Here is a 10149-nt window from a genome sequence, read left to right on the forward strand (position 1 = left end):
TCTCCAATAGGCAAATGAATAAACAAGGGTACATCCATACAATGGAATATTATTCAGTGATAAAAGTCAATGAGCTATCAGCTGTGAAAAAACATGGAGGAACCTCAAAAGTATATTGTTAGGTAAAAGAAGTAAGTCAGAAAAGGCTGTATGATTACAACTCTATTATATTCTGGAAAACATAATATAAATATGATAGCAGATAAATCAATGGTTGCTAGGAGTTTCAGAATTTAGGAGGAAGGAAGAAGTGGAGCACAGGGGATTATTAGGGCAATGAAATTGTTCTATATACTGTAATCGTGGATAGTTGAAAATATCCATTGGTCAAAGTCCATAGAACTATACAACACAAAATCTGAACCTTTATGGAAACTACAGATTTCAGTTCATAATTATACCAATACTGGATCATCAGTTTTAAGAAATGTACCACATTAATACAAAATGTTAATAGCTATATACAGATGAGAGAATGAGAAGATAGTTAATGTGCTTTGGGGTGCTCTAACTACAACTACATGGACACATGTTTTGAAATCTTGACAGCTGGAAGCATGCCCCTGACATTTGAAAGCTGCCAACAATTCTTCTGTTTCTTCCAAGGAGGAGGATCAGATTCCTCTATGAGGGCATAGAGAGGCTTTGTTTAGGGAAAAACACTTACAGGACACTTTAATTAGACAGATGTAAAGAGCCCCCTTTTGAAACAGAGAGTCTTCAAACAATAACAATTCAGTCATGTCTGTTAGATCTGTTTCTGGGTGGCCAGCCCAGCCCAGGATTCAGAGGGAATCTTGGTTATTCTGTCTTAAGTTCTCTAGATGGCCAGGGGCCTGAATTACGGGTAGGGGAAATGCACCTGGTTAGACCACTCTCTCTACAATTGCTTTTATTAGTCTGTTTTCACACTGCTGTGAAGAAATACCTGAGACTGGGTAATTTATAAAGGAAAGAGGTTTAGTTGACTCACCATTCCACATGGCTGGGGAGGCCTCAGGAAACTTACAATTATGGCAGAAGGCTAAGAAGAAGCAGGCACCTTCTTCACAAAGCAGCAGGATGAAGTGAGTGCAAGCAGAGGGAAATGCCAGACGCTTATAAAACCATCAGATTTCATGAGATCCACCCACTATCACAAGAACAGCATGGAGAAACTGCCCCATGACCCAATTACCTCCACCTGATCTTGCCCTTTTCAAATGGGGATTATGGGGATCATAATTCCAGATGAGATTTTGGGTGGGGACACAGCCAAACCACACAGGCACTATGCTGGGCATCACAATTGGGAGACAGGCAAGAGCTAAGGATGCTGGGAGCAACTGTATCTGGTAATACTCGCCTGCATTGTCATTCCTTTCTCATTCCACAAGCTTTCAACAGTGTTTTATAAACCGCACTATAGAGAATTAAAGGACAGACCTGACTTGTGTTTAAGGGAAAGCAATATGAAGAAAAATCACAGCTATGAGGAAAGTCAGGCTTGAAGAAGCCAGAAGCAACCTGAAAATAGACTGTTTATTATAATTTATATGTTGAAATCCTTACCCTCCAGGTGATGATAAAATCCTCTCACTCTCTTTCTGTTATGTGAAGACAAGCCTCTGCAACCTGAAAAAAAAAAAAAAAAACCCTCACCATAACCTGACCATGCTGGCACCCTGATTTGAGACTTCCAGCCTCCAGAACTGTGAGAAATAAGTTTCTGTTGTTTATAAGTCCCCAATTTACAGTAGTTTGCTATAACAACCTGTGTTTGATTAAGTGGCACAGACGATAAGGGCTATGGGGGTTCTGAAGAGAGAGAGAATGCTTTGTGAGCTGGAGGAAACAGGGTAGATCCTAGCCACACACTGAGTATGTGTAGGACTCATATGCTAGTGGAAGAAAGCACTTTCCTGGTAGGAACCCGGGGGTGAGCAAATGTGTCAATTTCATAAAAAGTAAGCTCCATCTTTAAAGGCTATTTAAAGCATCTTTAATGGCTATTTGATATCAGTCAGTTTGGTAGCAAAGAAATTGTCTTCTTGTGCACATTTTGGAACTAGTTTGCCAGCCAGAAGAGGACCACATAGTCACACACACACATAAGCACACACGCACACACAAACTTTTACAATCTTATCCTGTGTAGGTCTTGCTGTGTAGATGCTGAAGGAATTCCAAAATATGCCTGGCTCACTCTGAAGTTATTTTTCCTTCCCAGGCTTGAAGGCAAAATTGTGTTTTTATATTTCTTTCAATCCAAGTCCTGTGGATCTGCTTAATAAGATTCAGACCCATTCTTTCTGTCTCAGGGACTGAAGAAAGAGAAGTCTCCGGAAGTTGGCCCTGCTTGAATTCTCAGTAGACTTCACAATAAAAAAGTTCAAACATTATGGCCTCCAGTCATCTTCTAAAACAAACAAAACCAAAGCAAGCCTGGTAGGCTCTTTCATGACTTACATGACTAAAATCCTCTCTCTCTCATTTTTTTCCTCCCTCCTCCACATACTCTTCAAACGCAAGTGAGTCATGCGTACTCTTGGAACTCAATTGATGAGTCCCCGCATATCAGTGTGAAATGTCAGTGAGCAAATTAAGCAAAAGTTCTGGCTGGGGGGATAAGTTGAGGTGGAAAGCTGCAGGAGTTGCCTGCTCAGGTCTGGTTTCTTCAGAGGAGGAAGAGCTGCTAGGAGTCCAGGACCAGAGACAAGGCAGTTGTCAAGGATGAAGCTCGTGGTCAAAGTCAGGACACAGTCAGAGAAGATTTAGGAAGCTGGAGCAAAGCCAAAGCCATCAGCCCCCACATGAGGCAAACTGAGACTCAGTGGAGGAGGAGAATGCATGAGACGGGGCAGGCAGCCATCCGGGGTCTCCTGTAGCTAAGACGCTCATTCTTGCAACATTTGCCATGTGGTTCACCAGTACCATATACCCCCAACCTCCTCTTGAGCCCTCCCACCATGTCCTCTCCTTAACTGAGAATTGGCTCTTCCCTGATAATCTGATTCCTTTGCAGTCCTCTCATGTGCAGTCAGCCTGTTCTCAATCTGTCCTTCTATGTTCCTCAGAGTTGCTCTGAGCATGCTGGCCCCCAGTGTCAGTCCCAGCTGCCTGTGTCAAAGATCCTCTCCCTCTTGAAGCTCAGGTCCTCCAACTACACTGACCTCTGCCCCACCACTGCTTTCCCTTGTGGCCACCTAGCTAGTACTCACTCTCATGATAGCCTAATGATGACTGTGGTATCTGGTCCACAGTCTTCCCTTCATCCCATGTCACCACCCCAGGTGACATCATGGTCATCTACAGTGGCCAACCTGCACCATTTCCAGACATCTCAGGGGCCTAGCTTCTCATCTCCCCTCTGCATGCAGTACTCACCATTCATCATTCAACAAATAGTTACCAGCACCTACCACTTTCTATGCTCTGGGGATGGTCTAATGGGAGAGACAGTCACATAGGAGAGGGACACATAGGCACTCAATCTGGCAGGAAGGATGTGGCAACAGGGCCCCTCTTTGCAGAAAGGCAGGATCTACAATGTGGAGATGGTAGATAATCTATCTGGGCTGTAACAAAATCCCATCAGCAGCTGGGGGTAGAACAAGAGGGGTCTAACTCAAGTGGAAGGTAGTGGAAGGCTGGCATGAGCTATGTCAGGTCTCAAAAATCCTTCTGCATTAAGTTTTAAATGAGGAAAACCTGATTACCAGAAATCAAGTCAGAAGCTCAATCATATACATGGGGTCTTACTCATCTTTATAGACAAGCCTCTAGTGCTATGCCGGATCATGGCAGGAGCTCACTAAGCATTTTTCCAGCAGAACTCAACCATCATGAACATGATAAGCATAAAAAGTGCAGGGGCGGAAGCTACAGAGCAATCCACAGGGCAAAAAGCAGGCAGGCTGGATACCTAAGCACGACCAATGCTGGATCTTGCTTACCTTTGTGGATGGGGCTTCTATCATGCTCCATGATTGGGTTTTCAGGGTCCAGGCCTGGCTGTGAGTCCAAGTGGAAGGTGTGAGCATGAGGAGCTGAATAGGCCTGGCACAACAGGGCTATCATGGGATCAGCCTCACTAAAAAGTAACATGGTGCACCAAGAGGAACCCACAACAGAATCAACCCCATCTTCTGCCTGGAAGCCTCTTCTACATCTTTTGTTGTGGGAGAATCACCCAGCTTTCTGCAATATGGACCACTGAACTCTAGAGCAGGAATGCCCAACCTGGGTCCCCAGCAGAGTCCCTAGAACCACAGGAGGCTTTAAAGACAACCCAGAGATTTATGGGACATTATTCTTATCCTTAAAATACTAACAGATGTTGAGGATACACAGGTGAACCAAAGTACTCTTATTTTTTTTACTGAAATTAGAATCAACTCAGTGAGCTAACCCTGGATATGGAGATCAGAAACTATGATTAAAGGTTATATGTGCATTTGATTAAATTTAGATGGGGAAGTGATTAAATATTTATTGTTAAGTGTAGTTTTCCAGACAAAAATCTTTCAAAACATGTACTTTTCAAAGAGTTCATTTTAAAAAGGCCGCTATGGTATAGAAAGGTTGGAAATCATTTGATAAGAAGCAAGAGATAGCTTGTATATTCCATCAGCTTATTACATGAGGCCAGAAGCATCTCATTCCCTGCCTGAGGAGATGCTCATAACTGGGTTAATCCTGGGCTGTTAGTCAGGGAACCATGCAGCCTGGGACGTGGGGAAGCTGGCTTACCAATCCACGATTTATGCTGCCTTCTCTGTACAAAGCACATCTGAGGGTCATTAAAGACTTAATGAGGGGATTCTTGATACAGAAGTATCCAGTTGTATTCCTTGCCCATGGTTCTTTATATTATTTGGTAAAAAACACAGGTTTTAGACATTAAGAAGCCTAAGTTTGAAACCCAGCTCTCACACTTATAGGGAACATGACTTTGGACAAACATAGTAGTGAAGACACGTTGCTGTAAGTATCAAAAATGCTAATAAATAGTGGCTTTAAAAACTAGAGGGTTTTCTTATATAACAAGAACTTGGGTAATCTTGAGATGGAACAGTTCTTGAAGGGACTCATCAAGGAACTGGGTTCCATTCAGTTTCTATTCCACCGTCTGAGGGAGTATGTCAGCGTTCATCCTCTCTGTGGTATTATCTCTGTTAGCCCTCCAGCCACTTCATTCTCAGACAAGGTCAGGAAGAAGGAAGGTAAAGGGCAGAAAGCATGAATCAACTGAATCTGTCTCTTTTATTTTTTTATCAGAAAAGCTTTCGCTTACTTGGAAACCTCATTCAGAAGATTTGTGCATGTGTATATTCATCAGCATATTGCAGGGATGGTCTGGATAAAAACCAATTGACAGAGAATTGACATTTAAAGGAAGTGTTAATCAAGGAGTGGTATATAAAGATTTTCTTCAAATAGAAACAAGCGCTCTGAAATTTAAAAGTAACAAATCCTACTGAAGCCCATCAAATACATTTAAAATTATTAGTTAAATGCAGTTAAATATGATTATTAATAAATTCATTAAGATGTTTTTGTTATAAATAGAGTTAACAATATATTTGAATGGGCTAACAATGAGAAAGAAAAAGAGGATAGAGAAGGTCAGAGATGGAAGGAAAGAAAAATGAAAGGAATAAAGGGAAAAGTCTAGGGAAAAAAATCTCATTGTAACTTTTAGGGGTTAAAAAGTCCGGAGACAACAGATGCTGTAGAGGATGTGGAGAAATAGGAACACTTTTACACTGTTGGTGGGAGTGCAAATTAGTGCAACCATTGTGGAAGACAGTGTGGTGATTCCTCAAGGACCTGGAAATAGAAATACCATTTGACCCAGCAATCCCACTACTGGGTATATACCCAAAGAATTATAAATTGTTCTATTGTAAAGACACATGCATACGTATGTTCCCTGTGGCACAGTTTACAATAGCAAAGACCTGGAACCAACCCAAATGTCCATCAACAATAGACTGGATAAAGAAAATGTGGCACATATACACCATGAAATACTACACAGCCATAAAAAATGATGAGTTTGTGTCCTTCTTAGAGATACAGATGAATCTGGAAACTATCATTCTCAGCAAACTGACACAAGAACAAAAAGTCAAACACTGCATGGCATCACTCATATGCAGGTGTTGAACAATTAGAACACGTGGACACAGGGAGGGGAGCATCACACACTGGGGTCAGTTGTGGGGGCACTAGGGGAGGGACAGTGAGGGGTGGGGAGGGTGGGGAGGGATAATGTGGGGAGAAATGCCAGATATAGGTGATGGGGGGAGGAAGGCAGCAAACCACCTTGCCACGTATGTACCTATGCAACAATCCCACATGATCTGCACATGTACCCCAGAACCTACAGTACAATAAAAAAGTAAAAAATAAAAAAAAATTAAAATTGGTAAATAAAAGTAAAAGGTAAGCATTAATTCTATCTTTTGTATACCAAGTATAGAAACTTGGTGGAGAAACCTGAGGCTAGTCAATGGATTATTGAAGGCTGTTCTCTTGACAGAAGTATTCCAGCTTTAAAAAAAAAAAAAAAAAAACATGATAAAGTTAGAAACTCATGTTTTATGAACTTTAGTAAAATAATAGATCAAGGAATGACTATGAATGGCTACTATCATCACAAAAAGAGACTGCATTAGACACAATGAAAAAATAAACCATCATCTAAAGATTGAGGTACTATTGCTAAAAACTTCAATCTGAATCCATCAAGCTTCGAGATTTAACTACCAACTTTCAGGAAACAGAGTTGCAGGGGAACATGTTAACGCCACAAGGATGCAGTCAGCAAGATTCAGAGTATGGGAAAGACTGCAGGCAAATGAGTAGTTTTTTTCAACAAGTAAGTTGCAAGGGGAAATAAAAAGAGAATAGAGGGGGATGGAGAAGAGATTTTAAAAGACTGGAGCCACATCCAACAACCGCAATATATAAAACTTATTTGGCTACTGATTTTAAAAACCTATTAAAAATATAAAATAATTGAGAAAATTTCAAGATTGACTCTGTATTTCATTATTATAAGTAATTATTTTTAGTTATCTGGTTATAAAAATAGTATTATCATTATATTTCCATGAAGAGTACTTATCTATAAAATACCTGGCAAAATTCATATAGATTAAATTATATAATGTTTGGAATTTGCTCCTAAATAATCCAGGGGGAAGGAGGAAGTGGATGGAGACTCAGATATTATAATATTGGCCCAAAATTGGTAATTGTTGGAATTGGATTATGGGTACATGAGAATTTATTATTACTATTTTCTCTACTCTTTCATATGTTTGAAATTTTCCATAATAATTTTTCAGAAACTAACCAACCTCAGAATGAACAGCATTAGACTAAAGAACCACTGAATTTGGCGCAAAGTGAAGAAGAAACCATCTCAAGCCAATGGTTTTCTTCATGGAACTGGCTACAGTTTCTTCCCAGTGTCCTAATGAGCAGGGCTCAGAGTTGGCATGAGAACCAGAGGGCTCTTTTGCTGAAAGTTAAAGTAAAACAAAATGTAGAAGTTCCATTCTGGTCCCTGTATCATCTTCACACAATTCTGAGTTTAAAAAAAAAGTCTTTTCAAATTTCATCATAAAGTCCTAAACTATATGATCCTACTCCACCACAAAAATCAATGCACGATTGCTGCAAATGATCAAAAACTGGTAAGCAGCCCCTGGATAGAGTATTTTGGTTTAGCAAGGCTTATTTCTTTTCTAAGTATGCTCCCAGTTATATGTTCACATATATTTCCACATAATTATGAGGTTTTTTAGGAAAAGAAAATGTGACTACAGAGAAGTAAGGTAATTTGAAATTCATCCCAAATTAAATGTTTGTTCACTCCAGCAACAAATATCTGAGTGTCTACACTCTGCTGGGAATTGTCTTGGGTTTACAGAGGTAGTGCTGAGGACAAACAAAAGCTACAGTTTTGCCTGGTGGAGCTCACAGCATGGGGAGACCTAGGGAAACAGAACACAGATTGTAAACACCCATGAATACCTGTAAATTACAACCTAGATTCATAGCAGTATTATTCACAATAGCCAAAATGCAGAAGCAACCCAAGTTTTTATCTACAGATGAAAGGCCAAACAAAATGTGGTATCACGTATATGGAATGTGTATAACATACAATGGAATATTATTTTGCCTTAAAAGAGAAGTACATTCTGACATATGCTACAACATGGATGAACTCTGAATACATTATGCCAAATGAAATAAGTCACTCACAAAAGGACAGACACTGTATTATTCCACTTACATCAAGTGTTTAGAGTACTCAAGCTCATCAAGACAGAAACTCAAATGGTCATGACAGGGTCTGGGGAGGAATGGGAACACTGTTTAGTAAATACAGAGTTTTGGTTTTACAAGACCCCAGCATCCCATAGGTATGAATGGTGGTGGAGATGGTGGCACAATCATGTGAATGTACTTAATGTCACCACACCTTACACTTAAAAATAGCTAAGATGGTAAATTTCAGGCTATATGTGTTTTACTAGGTAACATTTAATTTTACCGCAATTAAAATGTTTTAAAAATTACAACTTGGCTGGGTGTGGTGGCTCATACCTCCCAGCACTTTGGAAGGCTGAGGAGGGTAATCACCTGAGGTCGGGAGTTTGAGACCAGCCTGACCAGCATGGGTAAGCCCCATCTCTACTGAAAATACAAAATTAGCTGGGCATGGTGGTCCCTGCCTGTAATCCCAGCTCTTCAGGAGGCTAAGGCAGAAGAATCGCTTGAACCCAGGAGGCAGAGGTTGCAGTGAGCTGAGATCGTACCACTGCACTCCAGCCTGGGCGACGAGTGAAATTCCATCTCAAAAAAAAAAAAAAAATTAAAACTTAAGGCAAATGCCACCCAGAAGAAGCAGATAGCTATTTTAGTAGACACTATTTCTTCCCTTCAAGCATCCATTCCCCTCTCTCTCCTTCCTAATATTACCCAGATTTTATTTAGAAGTCCATTTCCTCTCCACCTTATCATGTGACCCAGGAGACACTAATACTTTTCCACCTCTACTGGTGGATTCTGATTCATCTAAGTCAATCACACTATGACATTTCCCTGGCAATTTATGGGTCTGAGAATGGGTTTGGTACATAAACTATGTTGGTCCAATTACACTGAAGTAAAGCATTTATATTCCATGGTTGAAAAGGATGGAAACAAGGGCACACATTGGCTCCACTGCTGCTTGCAGCCATATTGTGAGCATGAGGATTACCTGCTTTAGGCTGAAAGTAAGGTAGGGAACAAATCATGGAAAAACCCAAAGAACTTGGTTATAGAAACAATTCGGTGACATTGCTGAGCCACTGAAACAACCAATTCAGTGGCCCTTCTACCCATGGGCTTACCGGTATGTCCGACAGTGCATATTCTCATGTAAGCCAGTTTAAGTCGGGTTTCTGATCGTTCGGTCTACATCATCCTGTGTTAAGTAATAAAGCCCAACAGGCAATGAATAAGAGTAACTAGCCTAGTTGGACAAATAGCATCTAGGCTGAGGCAACAGTATGTGGAAAGGCTCTGTGACAAAAGGAAATGGAATTCTGTCCAGGAGTTCTGGGAGGTGAAAGAATTCCAGCCTGGCAGAAGCCTGGAGGGAGGGGCTGCAGATGAACTATCATATAAGATGAGGTTGAGAGACAGAGGGGAGCCAGACCCCTCCATGTGGGTCCTCTTACATTTTGGTCTTAATCCTAAAAAGAGTCAGAAGCCATTGGAGTGTTTGATGATGTCATGATTAAAGGACCAGATTTGTTTTTTCAATAGATGCTGTAATGTGGAGAACTGATGGGAGAAAGGACAAGGTGGGGGCAAAGAAATATTGCAGGCCAAAGATGGCAGCATCTTAGGCTAGGATTGAGGCTGTGGCGCTGAGAAAAGAGACTGTGAGCTTTCTGAAAGGTAGCTTCAATGACTCGCAGTGCTGAATCAAATATATGTGTGGAACAAGGGGATGTAAGGCAGAGGGAGGTGTCAGGGATGACTTCTAAGTATCTGGATATAACAGGATGAATGAGGAGCCTTTTAGTACAGAAGAAAGAGTCTTAACTGCAAACAAAGATATAACTAATCCTAACTTAAAACTGATTTAAGTAGTAC

At 40.8% G+C, this 10149-nt stretch overlaps 1 long non-coding RNA gene across 1 annotated transcript in view; it reads right to left on the bottom strand.

Annotated features, from left to right (window-relative positions):
- LOC118152347 (uncharacterized) overlaps nucleotides 1-9571 on the bottom strand; it is a 28156-nt gene extending 18585 nt beyond the window's left edge. The window contains exons 1-2 of the long non-coding RNA XR_013533197.1: nucleotides 9399-9571; nucleotides 1552-1614 (exon numbers count right to left, since the gene is read on the bottom strand). This is a non-coding gene — a long non-coding RNA (uncharacterized LOC118152347). The remainder of the gene's footprint in view (nucleotides 1-1551; nucleotides 1615-9398) is intronic.
- Nucleotides 9572-10149: the final 578 nt, after the last annotated feature.

This window comes from Callithrix jacchus, chromosome 3 (assembly GCF_049354715.1).
Source record: "Callithrix jacchus isolate 240 chromosome 3, calJac240_pri, whole genome shotgun sequence".
NCBI lineage: Eukaryota > Metazoa > Chordata > Mammalia > Primates > Cebidae > Callithrix > Callithrix jacchus.